We start from the raw sequence: 17830 nt of genomic DNA on the forward strand, positions 1-17830 counted from the left end.
AAAAGGTCCATCAGAGCAAGGTCCAAGGATGCCTTGTATGCTAGGCATAGATCGCTTCTCAGTAACCTGTAGAAGACAGAGTATAGAGACAGGGCTTCATGGCAATCCATATAGAACAATGTGTTTCTTCTCTGGGTTCTCCTGATAAGGAACATTTGGGGGCATTCCAACTCTTGCACATGTCTGGTCAAGTACATGCTGAAGGGGGTATTATACTCAATGATGAGTCTGATAAGGGATAAGTAAATTGGCACTATGACTTCCTTGGACCTGGAGGCCATGCCCTTACTTATAAGTTGGGTGAGACAGAATGATTTTCTTACCACCTTTGCCACATGTTGATCAAAGGCCAGATTTCTGTATACATATATTCTCAGATCCCTGAACACCGGGTCATTTCTTAAGGGTCTCTTATGGCTAGAGTAATTAGCCTGGGTGAGAGTTTTCCCAAAAGGCACTGTAATGCATTTCTTGGAATTGAGTTTTAGCCCATGTCTTTGCACCAGTCATTTGTCTGTGTTAAACACTCTTGTAGGATGTTGCTGTCATGGGGGAATCTATGATAGCTCCCAATTTGCAATCATATATGAACTTGGTCAACCAAAGGCCCTTGACATTAGCCTTTACCTCCAAGAAGTAGATGCCAAATAGGAGTGGTCCCAGCATGGAACAATGAAGTATCCCACTGGTGACTGGTCTCTTAGTGGAGATGGTATCACCAATCCTGAGTTCCTGGGTCCTGTCTGAGAGACAGTGGCAATCCAGTGAGTTATGTAGGGGTTTATACACAGTTTAGAAAATGTTCAACTACTCTTGAGTGGAGTATTGTATTGAATGCCTTAGCCAGGTTCAGGTAGGCAGTATACACCATTTTCTACTCATCCATTGCCTAGGTGACGGTCTCAAAGAAGTCCACCAGGCTTAGTAGGCCAAACTGGGTTGGATCCAGTGTCTAAAGGTTGCCTATGTTGTTTTTGATCATTTCTGTGATAATTCATTCCATGGCATTGCATATTAGACTAGTCAGACTAATAGGTCTGTAGTTTCCAGGGTCAGTTGATTTCCCACCCTTGTGAATTGGGATAATCATTGCAGTCCTCCATTCTGAAAGTGCAAAGCCTGTTTTGAGGCTATAGTTGAAAAGTGATTCAAGTGGTCCTGATAGATCATGTTTCAAGCTATTTAAGAGGCATTGCAGGATATTGTCAGGGCCAACTGAGACTGTATTATTGTCTTTAGCAAGTTCTTCCTGGACCTGCAACCTGTTAATAGTTGGGGGGGGGGTTATGCTCATAGGTTTTTCATGGGGGTGAGTAGGGAAGTGAAGTTTGAGCTGAATTTGTCAGCCATAAAATTCACTATATTGGTCTGCTCAACGAAGGTGGCACCATTGACCACCAGTTGGAACACTGCTGTGTGCTGCCTTTGAGGTTTCGGACATAGCTGCAGAAGGTTTTGTGATTGTCTTTAGCCTGTGAGGCTATCTTGACTGTATAATTGATCTTGCTGGACTTAATTAATCCTCTTAGTTTTCTGGTTAATTTAATTGGAGAGCTTCCATCATTTTGGGAGTTGCAATTGCTGATTTTAGCCATGACTTTTTTCCTTTTGTTATATACAGTATTAAGGTTAGGATTCTACCAGTGTGGTTTCTTTTAGAGTTTGTTTTGGGTTTGCTTCTAGTAGGTACAGCAGCCTTTATGCAGCCATTTACCTGGTTGTACAGGGTCGCTGTGAACAATTCCACATAAGTTGCTATGAACTCAGAGTTGGGAGGGGCATGGAATTTTGGCAAAATGTCACTTAATAGGATGCATTTTGCTTTAGACTAGCTCCTTGCTGTTTTGGGTTTGCTGGGGTTAGAGAGTTGATTTTTATCTTGAAGGAGACAGCTTTGTGGTTCAACCTCCCCAGTGAGGATGTGACACTGGGGGAAACAATGCTCTCTTATATTGGTGAGTAACAGGTCCTGTATATTTGATCGTCTGGTGGATGTGTTCACACTATCTGGTCATGGGTATCTGTGTTAAAAAAGTCCAGAAACCATTGTACTTGTGAGTATGATGCAGTGTACATTTCCCAGTCTATAGAAGGGTAGTTAAAGTCTCCTATGAATAGGGTATTTGATTTAATGTGAGTGCCCCCAGTAGATCTATGTATGAGCTATGGGATTCTAGGGAAATACAGGATGATCTATAGCTTGCTAGCATATGGTATGTGACCTTGTCTATGATGATTTGCATCTAGATTAATTCCAAGGCATTGTCCTGTTTAACTAATATAGAGTTATGCCTGATGCTAATATGGACCGAGTCTCCTCCACCTTTAGTTCCTGTCTGTGTAGCTGGTGGTCTAAATGCGTGGAAGTCACTGAAGCCTTGTGTCCCTGTAACAGCACAGGTGTCTATATTTTCTAGGATGAGGAGAGCTTGTAGGGTATGAAGTCACTTATTTAGCCTTGTAGCATCGAGCAGTGACACCTTTAGTTTTCTCTGGGTTATATTTGCTGTGTCGGTAGGTTTGTCAATTTGGCATTGACCGAAAAGGCATCTAAGGGTGAGGATAAAGTTTTGGCTAATATTCAGAAGCCTTGGGAAGACAGGTGCAGACTAGCCTTTGCAAAGGAATGTGGTTTGTTAATCATGTCCTCCCATACTGACAAATATTGATATGTGAAAGAATATGGTAGGAGGTGATGAAACATGACTGTAGACAAAGTAAAAACTAGTCCCATTTGTTGGTTTGTTTGTTTGTTTGTTAGGGAGCTATTTAGATTGTCGAGCAGCATTATATCACCACTCATTTCAACTGGAAGAATTATTCTAAATATTCATTTCATTAGAAAAGTGTATGGTGTTACAGACAGAATACTGGTTATCCCCACTGTTGTGTAATCTTGGAGTTAATATATTAACAAATGTGGGTGTCTGGAGTACAGGCAAACAAGTCTACAAAAACACTTTTGCATTTTATGTTCCATTTAATGGGTGACATGTTGAAGGTTTCACTATAATGGCTCTCAGTTTAATGATACAGCTATGATTTAACATTGTCCTGCCAATGTGCAATTATTTTTTCTTTTTGCATGACTGATTTTAGAAGAGATAATTATTATATCAAACTGAATACTATTCTTTATCTGGAGGTGTACAGAGTCAGAGACAGTTGAATAGGGCCCTAGGCAGGGAAATTGAACAGCCACCCACCGGGCAGCCCAGCATTCCATTACTTGGCTGTCTATCACCAATTATCTTAACCATTGCTCAAACCTATCAGTGTGCATAGTATTTTACTCTTTAATTTTACTATGATTACAGAGATTTAGATTTAATTTAAAGTTTTATTTCAAATTCTACAGGACAAACACTGGTGGGAATTTGTGTAAACAAAGCAAAACAGTCTTATCACGAGCAGTAAACGTCTTTTCCCTTGAAACTCATTTTTATTGAATATGCATCTGGCCAGTGGCAGATTGTGTATGCTGGGCCCCGAACTGTTTTCAAATCATGAACCCCCCCAACATTTTTAGGACCATGCATAAATGCATGTATTTTTTATTCACTTTCTTAAATGTTCTAAATTTTATTTCTTGTTTAATACAGCAACATTTATTAGGGAGTGTTTTACATCTGTAGTTTTGAACAAAGTTTTGAGTAAGCAGTGAAACAAAATGTATGAACCAATAATGACAAAACTACCCATGTCAGTACATTAACCATAAAAGGCCACTCATACTGTTGTCATTATACTCCACCAATATCCTTACCCAGCAATCACAATCACTTTAACCACTGTGTACATATCACATATCTGATTGTGATACTGCTGGACACAGTAAAGTATTCCAATTTGTTTTATACAAATTTACATTAGTCCTGCAAAGACAAAATAATGATGCTTTTAACTTTATCAGCAGGGGCAATCATTTTGATCCACATACATCCCTAAACCCAGAATTATAACTACATTGTTGACTGGATCCTTCTCAGAAGTCTGTAACAAAGCATTTCACAATAATGACCAAAGTCACATATTTCATATTTGTTTCACACAGACACACAGTAGCCAGAGCTGACAGGACACAGCTTGGAAGTGTATGACCTAATGGTAAGGAGGGTGTTGGACATCCTATTTATCCAGGAGACAAGATGGAAGAACAGCACAGCAAAGCCACTTGGCTTGAAATCCAGAGATTACTACTCAGGATAAGGACAGACTAGAAACGGTGTGAGAATTGTGTTGAGGGAGAGGTTTCAGAAGACAATGAGGGATGTTATCAGAACTAGTGACAGACTCATGGCAATCAGGCTCCAGTGTAAGAATAGGGCACTATTCATAAATTCAGCCTATGCCCCACAGCAGCATTGGGACAGTGAGAAAAAGAGTGCATTCAGACAGCAGTTGCAAGACCTACTAGATAAAGCAGGACAACATGAATTAGTGTTAATAATGGGTAGCATGGATGCACATATGGGGATAGACAGAACATGATATGAGGACTGCCTGGGTCCATATGGAAGAGGCAACAGGGATAAAGAAGGAGAAGCCATTTTATACTTCTATGGCCTGATTGTGGCCAATACATGGCTCAGCAACAGAGACAGTCATGAGGTCACATACAAGAGTGGCCACAACACAACACAGGTAGACTTCCTCGTAGTAAGGAAAGGGCGTTGGGATAGAACCAGTGATTACAAACTCATCACCAGTGAAACAGTTGGATCACAAGTCACAACATAAACCAGTAGTTGCCACAATCAGCTGTAAGCAGTGGTTAGAGATGGCTCTAAGGTCAACAGAGACCAGGCTGAAGATCTGGAAGTTGACTGGAGAGAAAGTACAAGAGTTCAAGTAATTACTCAGAGCTCTAGCACCTCAAGAAGAGAAGGGTGGAGTGGAAGAGGAATGGCAGCACCTTAAAACAGCATGTGTTAGGACTACAGAGCAGATATGCACCCTAGCCAGGTATGCAAATAAGGCACGTAAGGAAAGCTGGTGGTGGAATGCAGAAGTCCAGGAAGTCATCAAAAGGAATAAGAAGTTCAGGAAAAAAATGGGGGATAGGAAAGACGGAGCAGGCTAAGAAGGAATAATGGTTGGCTAACAAAGGCTAAGAGACTTGTTGCAATAGCAAAGAACAAGACATTAGAAACACTCTGCCTGGAAAGTGACTCAGTAGATGGCACAAAGAAACTCTATCAGGCTGCAAAGCAAACACAGAAAGATAAAGAAGATAGTCAGTACACTCTTCATAAGGGATGCTAGCAGCAAACTGTTCACCAGTCCACAGGACATCAAAGGAAGCTGGAAGGAGTATTCCTAGCAGCTTCTGAATGACGAAAACCCCACAGAAGTTGTACTACCCCAGACACAGCCTACGATGAGAGAAGAAGAGGAGCCCACCCTAGAAGAAGTAAGAACAGCACTAAGGAAAATGAAGTCAGAGAAAGTGGCAGACTTAGATGAGGTCACAGCAGATATGATCAAGATGTTGGGTGAGATACGGTACTCATAGCAGTATGGAGTGAAAGGTATATCCCAGATGACTAGAGAATAAGCATACTAGTGCCAGGGTACAAGAACAAAGGAGACATTTGCAACTGTGGGCAGTACAGAGGTATCACACTCCTGTCCCTCTGCATGACACATCTAAAGAATTTGACTGATAAATTCACAGAGTAGTATAAAATAAAATGGGGGACCTGCAGTTCAGTTTCAGGTCAGGATGCAGTACAACCAGCCTGATGTTTGCAGTTAGATAGTTGAGAAGAAGCTAGAGAGGAGGGAAGAGTCCAACTGCGCATTCCTAGACATGGAGAAAGTACATTACAAGATCCCTAGAAAGCTGATTTACACAGACCAGAGTCAGTTTGAAGTCCAAGAAACATTGGCAGATTTAGTGCAAGCTATTTACAAGGATCCAACAATTCAAGTGTGAACACTGTTTGGTCTTAAAGGAGGGTTTCTCAGTGGGAGTGGTTGTGCATCAGGATTCAGCTATGAGCCCCTGCTGACTACATTAGCAAACAGGTCAGACTGGATAGATTAACAACGCTGCTGTATGCAGATGATGTTGCATTACAAGCAGAATCTGAGCAAGAACTTTAGCAAAGCACAATGACAGTGTAATATCATATCATATCAAATCATATCATGTCATATCATCTACAGACATAAGAGTAAGCAGGGATAAAATGCAAACTAAACATATGGGTATACTTACAGGTCATCACAGCATTAGTAGATGAGTGGCTTTACTTCATAAATTTAATGTCATGGTAAATTTCACTGCAGTGTCTTGGATTGTGCAAGCCAGCAGAGTGATTTTGGGGGATTTTAACTACTGTGTTCACTGTGGAGTGATTGAGGATTTGATGTGTATACTTTAGGAGGGGTGAAGGAGCACAGTCCCACATGGGGGTGCAGTGTGGCTTGGCTTCTACAAAAAAAAGTGTTTTTCTTGTTTGTTTTTTAGAGGCTGCAGCTCACTGACTTTTGGCATTTATCTTTTGGAAACCAGTGAGTTGAAGGAGTGTGGTTTGATTACTTATGAGTAAACAATACATATTACACAACAATTAAATTATAGATATTGTAGTGTGTATAGGAAAACAACAGCAGATAATGAATTCTCAAGAGTTAATGAACTACCACCCCAAACTCCCACAAAGTGAAAGAACACTTTTTATGCAACTTGTGAACAACATTCCCATACTCATTTAACAGCTTTAATACGTGTTTAATTTCATACCACTAACGTATCATTTAATAGCTGATGCATTTCCCCTGTATGCAGTTACATTCAGTGTGCCCAGAGAGCTGATAAATGTCTTTATGTTGGAAGTGTTGTCAAGCATTATGACAGTACTGGTCATGCAATGTGGCTTTAGAGCTGAAAGTATTATAGGTTACATATTAAATGTCTCTGTTTCTATTCGTTACAGATCTAAAGGTATTAAGACACAGTACTTCTGTTTATGTTCTACCTACCTTAACAGTTTGCAAGACAGTTTCTTATTGCTCACATATTGCTTTCTGCTCTATTTCTAGCTGATTCCAGTTTGACTTTGTCAATTTGGAACTTCCTGTGCTTGGTCCTCCTCAGCCCAGCAAAAATGGGAACATTTATTTTGCACAACTGTAGTGGTTCATGCCAAACCCAGTGTAAATAATCTGGCCTCATTGAACTCCCAAGTTTTAGGCTCTTCTTAGTGTTAACATGACACTTAAGAAATTAAACAAGAAACCCAAGGACAAAATAATAACTTAAAACAATAAATAATAACGGTAATACAGTGTTAAAATACCTTACAAAAATATGTGGAGGGCAAGAGGATTAAACTAGAAATCACAAGGGCAATATTTTTTCTAGTGAATCTCTTAAAATGTGCCACAGTCTTACAAAGACATCCTGCAGGCTCACACAAATGTACCATAGGCTCACAAAAATGCTCTGCATGCAGGCTCACTACTAAGCAAAGAGCAAAGGGCGCCAATTTAGGCAATTTCAAAAATTAATAGAAATTTATACTTCATTGCACTTTACATTCTGGTGCATTAGAGAAAAATGAGCAGTGTTCCTAAGAAAGAAAATATGCAGAAAGAGAGGGAACAGAAATCAGTACCTGAGACCATGCTCAATTCACAATTGGTTAGAGTTTAGAGAAAAGTGTTGCCCAAGAAATAAAACAGGAATTATGTTAATACTTAATGCTTACTACTGAAACCATTACCAGTTCTTGTCTTCTTGATGAAATCCACTTCAAATTCAGACTGAGGTGAATTTCATGTAGCCAGTTTGAGAGAAATCAAGATGGCTACAGTTTTTTCCAGCTTGCTGGCTGATTAATAAAAAAGTCTTTGAACTTTTCCCGGTTAGGGGTTGCCACAGCGGTTCACCGGTCTGCTTTTATGACTGGCAGTGGATTTTTACAGTGTCAAGTTGCCAGCCCAGCCCCCAACCTTCAGCGAAGGCACACACACACACACACACACACACACACTCTCATGTTTTAATTAGGCTTCAGGTTTGGGAGTAGTTCAGGTTTTGGGTTTATGCTGCTATAAGGACAAGGCTACAAGTAAGTTTTGGCCAATCACAGATTAGTATTTTGGCCTATTTTGTAAATGGAACAGTACGAACGATCTGTTGAGATGAGCTTTTCTTAAACAGCATTGCTAATGGCATTAGTGACAGTCTAGTAACAGGTGTAGGGTAAGGTGGGAAGAGTGGATCACTTCTGAGAATATGGAAAGAATGAACTGCATCAAACTGGCATATGTCCCAAGTTACACATTCAACCTGTAGGAAAACATAAATAAATATTACCTTCAGTTTCGGTGTAATGTGTTGGCAAATTACTTAACATTTTATGGTGAGTTAAAAGGAGCATGAAAAATAGATAAAAAGGAATAACAGTCTGTGCCACTTTATCTAGGGTGAGTTTTGACCCAAAAACGGTTCTGTTAATTTTATTAAAGTTTCTTTGACATATCTAAGATAGCAGATGATGATTCAGATCTGCAGTTAATAAAAACATGTTTTAAGTTAATAATGGAATAAACACTATCCTCCAAAATGCATTATAAGTTACCAGTTTACTGTTCTGAAATTATGGAAAACAGTTAAAAAAGATTCTTAAGTATGAAATTTCAGATGCAGATTTTATAAAATGGATAGATAAATGAGACAGCAACTATGACAATATCCAAGGATTTACAATATGGATTTTTTTAAATATACAGACTTGACAATCCTGACAAAAGAAAAAAAAAGACAGAAAGAGACTGATGAAATTTGTCCACACATTTCAACACTCCATGTTTATCTGCTGGAAGGTGAGTGCATAATACTTTTTCTGATTTCTTGTACTCCATTTTAGAACAAGTGTTTGGATGAATTTATAATTATGTCTTTCTTACTTTACATTCCAGAGCCAGTGAAATTATTTTTGAGTAGAAGAATTTTTATGTGCTTAATAAGACAGTTTTTATTTCTATGTATTGAGAAGGTAGAATTAAATTCACTGTAGCAGCTTTTTCAAATGAGAAATCTCTCCACAAAGAGGATTATATGGTCTCAAATCATAACTGGATTATGTGTTCGAGACATGAATGCTAAAAAATGTACCTCGAGAGTGAAGCACAAAAGGTGAATCTTGGCATCCATGTTGACAACACATACTAAAAGGTTATAATTGGTGGGTCAATAATTATTCTTTGTTGTGTATGAACCTTTATCTGCTCCATGTACTACTAGCAATTACAGAAAACGGAAAAGAAAAAAAAAGTTTAGGAGTGCAAAGTGTTTTACTAGTTTTGAAGGCTCATAAAGTACTTAGCACTGTCAAGCAGACAGTGGAACACCTCTCAGCTTCTTTGCTTAAGAATTCTGGGGGGACGAAGGATCAAAATCAATGACGGAGTTTAAATATTGATCTGATTCACTTAAAAAGTTAATAGGATGACATGTTTGGCATCAGTATACATTTTATGAACAATAAGAACTGCGAAATTCAAATTCTGGCATTTTTGACTGATTGTAATCTCCAGAAAAATCAAAATAGTTTATAACTGTAAGTGAAAATATGAGACAAACTCATGGTCAGTTGAGAGGTAAAGACTGCTGGCAGAAACAAAAATGTTTTACCTTCTTACACTGTTTCTTGCCAGCCAGAGTTGTCCGCTGTTAGTCTCTAACATAAGACCCAACTGCAGCAGCACGTGTGTGTGTGTGTGTGTGTGTGTGTGTGTGTGTGTGTGTGTGTGTGTGTGTGTGTGTGTGTGTTACAATTGCTACAAGATGTTCTTTTTCCTGATATTTGGAGTGTTTTCTTGTTACTCCATGCACTACAAGTGTATTATCAAACACAATACAGTGTTAAATCTCTCTGTCATGTGAGCCCTAAATGGTAGAACCTTCAATGAGTTACATCTGTAGAATATACATCTGCCATTAGACGTACTTTTAAATACTGTACTGTAACATTATCAAAACATAATCAAGTGTTAGTAGAAGCAAATAACAAAGTATGTATACTTAAAGTAAGTTATGTCCGCTCTCAGACCTTACCTGTTGTAAATAATGGACAGCACGTATTAATAAAACAAAAGGACACAAGTGTATTCTACTCGTTATGTATTTGTTATACTCCTTTATTTAGATTCTGAGGTTAATACAATTTGAAAGAAAATGACACAAGACACCGAGGCACACACTTCTTAAGTATAAAATTTCAGATGCAGATTTTATAAAATGGATAGATAAATGAGACAGCAACTATGACAATATCCAAGGATTTACAATATGGATTTTTTAAAATATACAGACTTGACAATCCTGACAAAAGAAAACAAAAAGACGGAAAGAGACTGATGAAATTTGTCCACACATTTCAACACTCCATGTTTATCTGCTGGAAGCAATTTATTACTAAATAATCAACAAAAAGATAAACAAATCTCTACTTACAATTAGCAAGAGAATCTTCATTGCTCACTGAATAGGGGGACTCCAAATCCTATCAGTGCAGCTGTCTGTTCAGTCAACACACTGCAGGCACTGGTAAATCCAAATATTAGTCCAAGCTAAAAGTTTGTGTTGACCAAAGCAAATCAAATCAAATCCTGATGATGAGTTCCATTCTAATGTTGGCTGCTGGGCATTTTATAGTCGTGTATAATCAATAAGTTCCAGAAAGTCATGACAGTTTTGAACTGAATATTTTTAAAAAATACAAATCATTTCCTAAGTTGGAAACAAGACTTATAACATGTCTGTTTTTTATTTCAGTGCTTCTGGATGAGTCCCGTTAAAGAACAGTTAGCCCACAGACTTACAATGGTTCCTCTTTCCAGTCCCTCTGTGCTGATAAATAGCTTTTGTGCTGATTGGCAGTTTCTTAGGTTAACTAAGCTTTGATATACCTCTGTTCAGGAAGCAAGGTTTGCCTTAAAGCATTTTCGAATATGTTTCTGTCATCAATAAAGCTGCTATCAGTTAATAACACACAGTAAGCAGATCGAGGCATTAAAACATTTGAGCAGGCCGTGTGGATTCTTCACACACCACCTGTTACATTGAACAACACATGCTCTGCATTTCTTATCAGTGTCAAAACTGTTAACATCAGTCTATGTCTTTTTAGAATTTTGCAAAAGAAACAACAGGAAAACACGCAGAACAGCACTGAGAAAATTGTAATCAACAGTAATGGGATGCAAAAGCAAATTAAACCAGGCTGATGCCTTGGGTGACCACATAAAAATATCATACCAATGTGAAGCAGTTATTTCTTCAATCTCATTTGCAATTTTTACAATGGCACCTTTGCCGTTAATCATTTTAATTACTGCCTGATGTGCATCACATAATGTCTCATTTAATAGTTGCAACACAATTTGTCCCTCTGTTTTGGCTTGTTGAAAGTCAGAATGGACCAGGGATGTCCATTTAAATGTATGCAGGGGCTCTATGTCAGCATTAATAGTGACTCCCACCCACCTGGTCAGGCTAATCAGTTTCCTAGTGCAGAAATCAATGACTGCATGGCTATTACTTTTGCAGTGTGCTACACCATTTGTGATGATACCGTCAGTCAATGTTAGCCTGTAGGAAGCTATCACACAAACTGTGGTATCATTTAATTGATAAATATCTGTGCCATTTACTATATAATGATGCCAAATGCATTCACCAGTTCCATTATGTAGGCATGGGTGGGGGCCCCCTCCTCATCATCATGTCACCATCCTTTAGGCCATTTTTGGCAACTAGACAAATCAACAGGTACATCATTAGACTCAATCAGAGCAGTTTCAATCTGTGGTACCCACCAATTGTCCCCAAATTGCAAAAGAAAAGCTATAAATGGGTTTGTTCCCATATGTCTGGAAAGATAGGCAAATATCAAAGTGCAATCATATTCTTACAGATAAAATCCATAGGTTTTAACTAGGTAGGCAACTGCAGTTCTTCCTGCCAGTGGGCAGCTTTTTTCACCCCCTTGTCTGGATGAACTGCAAATACTGCTGATTACCAGCCAACTGGTACAAAATGCAAAAGGTCTGATTTATTTCTTTAGTCAGGTTATCTATAACTTGTGTTGTATACATTGTGGTGTGGTAAAACTATCTCCACATTACTGTTTGTTTCAAAATACTGTCGACTGTCCTTTGGCCAAGCTCAGGGTCATGGTGAGCTAACAGTTTAAATGCCGTGTTCATATCATAACCTGCTCAGTTTAACTTATTATGCAATGTGTCAATATCCATGCTATTCAATGGTCCACTTCCTACTGCACCAGAAGCAATTCCTAGTATGCCTGAAATGTCATGTTTATTACCTTATATTTGTAACGTCTGTACTTGATATGCAGTTAATTAATGGGCCATAGGCCAGCAATTTTACAGTGCGGATACCTTGTGGCAATATCAGCGTTTGTCATGTTAACAACTATTTTAACATGCTGAATTACTGTAGCACTACTTACATTCTTACATCCTCTAGTGCATCTTACTACATGTCCTAAACCATCAAATATAGTAGTGTTATTGTCCATGCCATATATTTCCAAGTCAGGAGAAAGGGTATAATTTTCTCTTTCAAATTCAGCTGTGCAAGAGGAATCCAATGGAGATCATGGTGGTGGGAGTCCTTCTGTCTCATTTAGTTTCTGATACAAGAGTCCTCCATGATTTGGGATGCATTTTTTAGGATGTCTGTCACATGAAACTCTACAAACTGCTGTAATGTTCCCTTTCTGGGTAATACTCCAGATTACTGTTGGCTTAGGGGTAATTGCATGCAATGAACGATCCAACCTCCAGTAAAAATTACAATCCACTGTCAGATTGGTGACATCCTCAACTTTGAACACAGGAATGGTATCATTGCAGTCATATGACCCTTATTGGTTTTGTTGCTGAAATGGGCTGGCAATGTACCAGACAGTGGCAACAATCTGTCAAGGGGAAAATACAATATTTATTTAGCAGAGCCAAGTAGCAGTAACATGGTGTCATATGGTCCATCACAAGTTACACTTCCATATTCATTTGGTTTGTGGAGCGTGGTCACTGTCACCCTAATTCCCAACCATTTACTTGGTCTAGTACAGTCTTGCAACAAAACAACATCTTGGTGAATACAAATTTTTACTAAGGCTTACCCTTTTTGAATAGTTGTGTTTTAATCTCTAACTGTAACTTCTTGTTCTGATTCCAACAGGGTGAAAACATCACAAGTTTCTGCTAGAAATCCTTTCTGTCCCCAATGCCATTTGTCTGGAAGAAATGGTTTCCAGTCTGTCATTACCAGCATGATTTCCTAGGCAGGCACCATCTGTTCAGTCTTTCTATACAACCAAAACAGAGTCTGTGCAATATTTGTTAGCATAGAGTATATTCCATCTGACTCTAGTTTTTGTGACTTCAAGACACAACAGTCTGATCAGATGTAATTCATATGCATTTACAAGGGAGTGCCTTGACTCTTCTGAGGTCTGTTATTTAAGCGACTTACTTCCAATTCCAATACTTTTGCCCAGCCTCACAAAGTCCCATCATTTGTGTTCTTTTGAATTTGTTCTTTAAGGAGACCATTTTATCTGTCAATCAATCCCGCTGCCTGAGAATGACATGGTATGTGCAATACCCATCAAATGACGTTTTCTTTTGCCCATTCTTGAGTTTCAGCTCCAGTAAAATGACTGCCTTGGTCACTCTGTATTTCTGCAAGGATTCCATATGTCATACATAATTTATTCATCCCCCTTCAATACTGCTTGCTGATTTGCCATTTTTACAGTGGGAAACCTTCAGCAATCCTGAGTAAGCATCCACCATGGTCAATCAATATTGTTGATTTTGATCTATTGGCAAAGAACCAATAAAGTCCACCTGCCAAATTTGTGCTGGCCAGCTACCTCTATGGATATGTCCACATGCTTCTGCCTGCAGTTGTTTTTTGTCTGTTTCTCTGGGAATTTCACATTGTCTGATAATGTCCATTGTCACTTCTTTATTCAACATGATACCATGTCTGTGTGCCCATTCTATTGTGGCATCTCTTCCCAAATATCCACTTAGATCATGTGCCCATCTGGCCATTCCAATATAAGGAACTCATTCTTCGATAATTTGCACTGCTGCTATCTTATCTACTTGCTGGTTATGTTGTCTTTCATCTGTTGTGAAGGATGCATGAACATCTCCATGTCCAACACTGATTTTACACTGCTGTGCTTTTATCCAAATCTGTTGCCAGTCTTCTGAACCTTCCCACAGAGGTTTGCCATGAATCTGCCAGTTGTGCTGTGCCAAGCAGGCAGCCATGTTGTTCGTCCTTTATAAACTGGCCAACTATCTGTATAGATGTATACCTCATCTCCAGGTGACAAGCTGTCAATGACAAGGGCAACAGCTCATAATTCTGCTTGGTTACTTGCAACAGCTGTCCCCTCATCAAATAAAACAGTCTAATTTTGTGGATAACATGCTACTGCAGTCCAGGTCCTGCCGTTTGAACCAATCTTAGCTGAACCATCAGTAAACCATGCTTTCTGTTGTTTTCTTTATCCAAAGTATCAAATAATGGTGCTACAGCAACTGGTGACTTTGATAATTCATGTCACTGTTGCTCTACTGTAGCTGCATCACGCAGGATCACTAAGTCAGCTGACTTCTGTTGCACTTGGGACACTCCAGGAACAATATTGGCTTGCTCTTGCAGGTACCATTTCCAATTTTGTGCTGCTGAAGCTTGTGCTATCAAAGTTTTCATCAAAGTGTTCTCATAGCCACCTCTGGATGGGGTGGTCTACTTTCACCATCACTGTAGCCACCTCTGGATTGGGTGGTCTACTTTCGCCATCACTGTAGCCACCTCTGGATTGGGTAGTCTACTTTCACCATCACTGTAGCCACCTCCTGTAGCCACCTCTGGATTGGGTAGTCTACTTTCACCATCACTGTAGCCACCTCTGGATTGGGTAGTCTACTTTCACCATCACTGTAGCCACCTCTGGATTGGGTAGCCTACTTTCACCATCACTGTAGCCACCTCTGGATTGGGTAGTCTACTTTCACCATCACTGTTTGTTCCTTTGTTAGTCCTTCAACATTAAGTAAGGCAGTGTAATACAGCTAACATATGTTGTTCAAGGGGACTGTATCTAACCTGTGGTCTGGTAAAACTTTTAAACCAAAACACCAGTGATCTCTTTTTTCCCAGCATTGTCCTTTTGCCATAGTCCCCAAGACATAGCATTGTTCCAAAGTCACTTCCAAAATGAATGGTTGTTGTGGTTCAATTGGAGATGATTGTGACTGTTGAAGTGACACTCTGATCCCATGTGCAAAATGGGAAAAGGGGTTGAAGATGGATGGATGAATTGGACCTAGTCCCACACTCCACTGCAAGGCTTTCTTTGCTTCTTCAAAGGCAGTTTGCCGCTTTGGACTCCACTGAAAATCACATTTTTTCCTAGTCACATAATGAATAGGACATAAAATTAATCCAAGGTGAGGCACAAATGCCCTCCAGAAACCCATTGCTCCTAGAAAGGCCTGCACCTATTGCTTTGTTTTTGCTACAACAATTTTCTGGATACTTTCCAGAGCTGCAGCAGATATTTCTCTTTTTGCTTCATTCCATATCATGCCAAGGAGTTTTACTGATGTTCGCTACTGTGTTTTGCTTTCATTTACAGCCCATCCCCTGTTCTGAAGAAGCTGTATCACAGTCTGCATTGCAATGTCCACATCAGGTCTTTCTCCCATAATCATTATATCATCAATGTAATGATATATAGTCACTTTGTCCAGCTGCAACTTACCCAAGTCTCTTGCAACCAACCTATGGCATAAGGTAGGGCTGTGTAGGTATCCTTTTGGTAACACTTGAAAAGTATACTGTCTCCCTTCCCAGGTGAAAGCAAACCAAGCTCTGCTTTCCTCTGCTATTGCGATGGGGGAAAAGCATTAGCTAAGTCCAGGACTGCATGATATGAGTCAGAAGAAGAAGATAGTCTTAGTCTTTTAACATTGTAAAAATGCCTGTGACAGCTGTTGCTAAAGGTGGTGCTATCTTATTTAATCCCCTATAGTCTGCTGTCGTTCTCCATGACCCATCAGGTTTCCTTACAGGCCATACTGGGCTGTTAAACAGGCTTATCGTGGGTTCAAGTATGTGAACTTGCAATAGCTCCTGAATTTTCTCAGAGATTTCAGTGTACCCACCTGGAATGTGATATTGTTTAATATTTACTGTTGTATTTGGTGTGTGAATAAAAAGTGGTTCCCACTTAGCATCACCACAAACTACAGTTTTGAATGTGTTGACTAAACAGTGCTGCACCCCAAATCTAAAGGACCCTACAGTGGTATATAAGGTGTGCTACCTTTCAAAATATCTATCCCTAAAATATACTCAAGTATGGGAGCCACTACAACTGCAATCTAAATGGGAATACCATCCCCAAAGGCTATATTTTAATTTTTATTTTGACACCTAATGCCCCCCCAATAACCATCAGTTTCTACAGATTGTCCTCAAAATCTACTGGAGTTTCCTGCAAAAATTGTCACTTCTGATCCTGTGTCTGCTAAAGCCATTACATTATGTAATCCTTTTTTCAAAAAATTGTAAGAGGTAGGTAAGGGTGTTGGTTCCCAGGAGTAATCCCTCTTACTGTACCCCTGGCTACTGGGGACCCGCCTCCAAGTCATTTTATTTCTACCTTTTCTGTTGGGGTTTTCCATCCCCCCCTCCCCCCAATCTCTAGTATCATCAAAATCTCCCACCTGCCACTGCCTTAACTTATGTTCAGTGGGAATATCAGGATACAACTGATCCCCCCTACTTTCCCTTCCTTAGTACTTCTACAGGGCTTTCAGTAGGGGGCTGCTTTTTACCTGAGGAGTTTGTTTTTTTTCCCGTTTTCCTTCTGTTTCTGTTTCCATTTCTCATACAACTCCTCTGTAACAATTCTCTCCATCTCTGCAGCTCCCACTCCCCCATTTAAGAAATCTATGAACATTTGCTTTCTTGTGACTCTCCTACCAGACTTATTCTTAGTTATCTACATTTGCCTTTCAAGCTTTCCTCTGTTCTTTATCCTCTACCAACTCAACCCATAAAAAACAAGCAAAAACACATAGCTATCTAAACATTAACATAACCTAACTAGAACACTATAAATATAAAAATACATCTGTCTATTTTTTCTTGATTTTAGTTCTTGTCACAGACCTGATGAAGGCTTTATTGCATTAGGTAGCCAAGAGCGATTTTAGTTAAAAGTCTTTTATGTGTATTTTATGCTTCTCTTAGTACCTGATTTTGGAATGTGGGCTGCAAATAGATCGGATGTGTTTTCCTTAACTAGGATTTAGTTTAATCTATTCAGTAGTAGTGTGTGTGGGGTGGGTACTTGTTATAAAATACACTTTTACGGCCCTGTTTATACTGTTTACCTTGAATAGGCTGGTTTAAAATTAAACAATACATTCATTTTCACACCTACTTTTAAGTATATAATGGCTGATACATTTAACATTACAGTGTTATGTATTTCTGATTGTTTGTTACTTAGGATCGCTTGTCTGTGACAAATAAAGGCTTGTTACTTTGGAACACTACCTGGGTTTCATGACTTTTGGAAATTATTGTGACTGAGCTCATCAATGAAGTTTTAAGACCACTAGTGTCTTTGTTTATTATTTTTTTTCCTCAACACTCATAGTGGTGAGGTTGGAACAAGAAAGATTTCTGTGCTTGTTCATTTTTTAAATTTTTTATAGATGTGACATAAGCCTTACGCTGATATGA

At 39.1% G+C, this 17830-nt stretch overlaps 1 long non-coding RNA gene across 1 annotated transcript in view; it reads left to right on the forward strand.

Annotated features, from left to right (window-relative positions):
* LOC122815223 overlaps positions 1–17830 on the forward strand; it is a 127717-nt gene that overhangs the window by 75299 nt on the left and 34588 nt on the right. The window contains exon 2 of the long non-coding RNA XR_006366939.1: positions 8746–8838. This is a non-coding gene — a long non-coding RNA (uncharacterized LOC122815223). The remainder of the gene's footprint in view (positions 1–8745; positions 8839–17830) is intronic.

This window comes from Protopterus annectens, chromosome 11.part0 (genome assembly GCF_019279795.1).
Source record: "Protopterus annectens isolate FY-2018-M chromosome 11.part0, PAN1.0, whole genome shotgun sequence".
NCBI classification, from domain to species: domain Eukaryota; kingdom Metazoa; phylum Chordata; order Ceratodontiformes; family Protopteridae; genus Protopterus; species Protopterus annectens.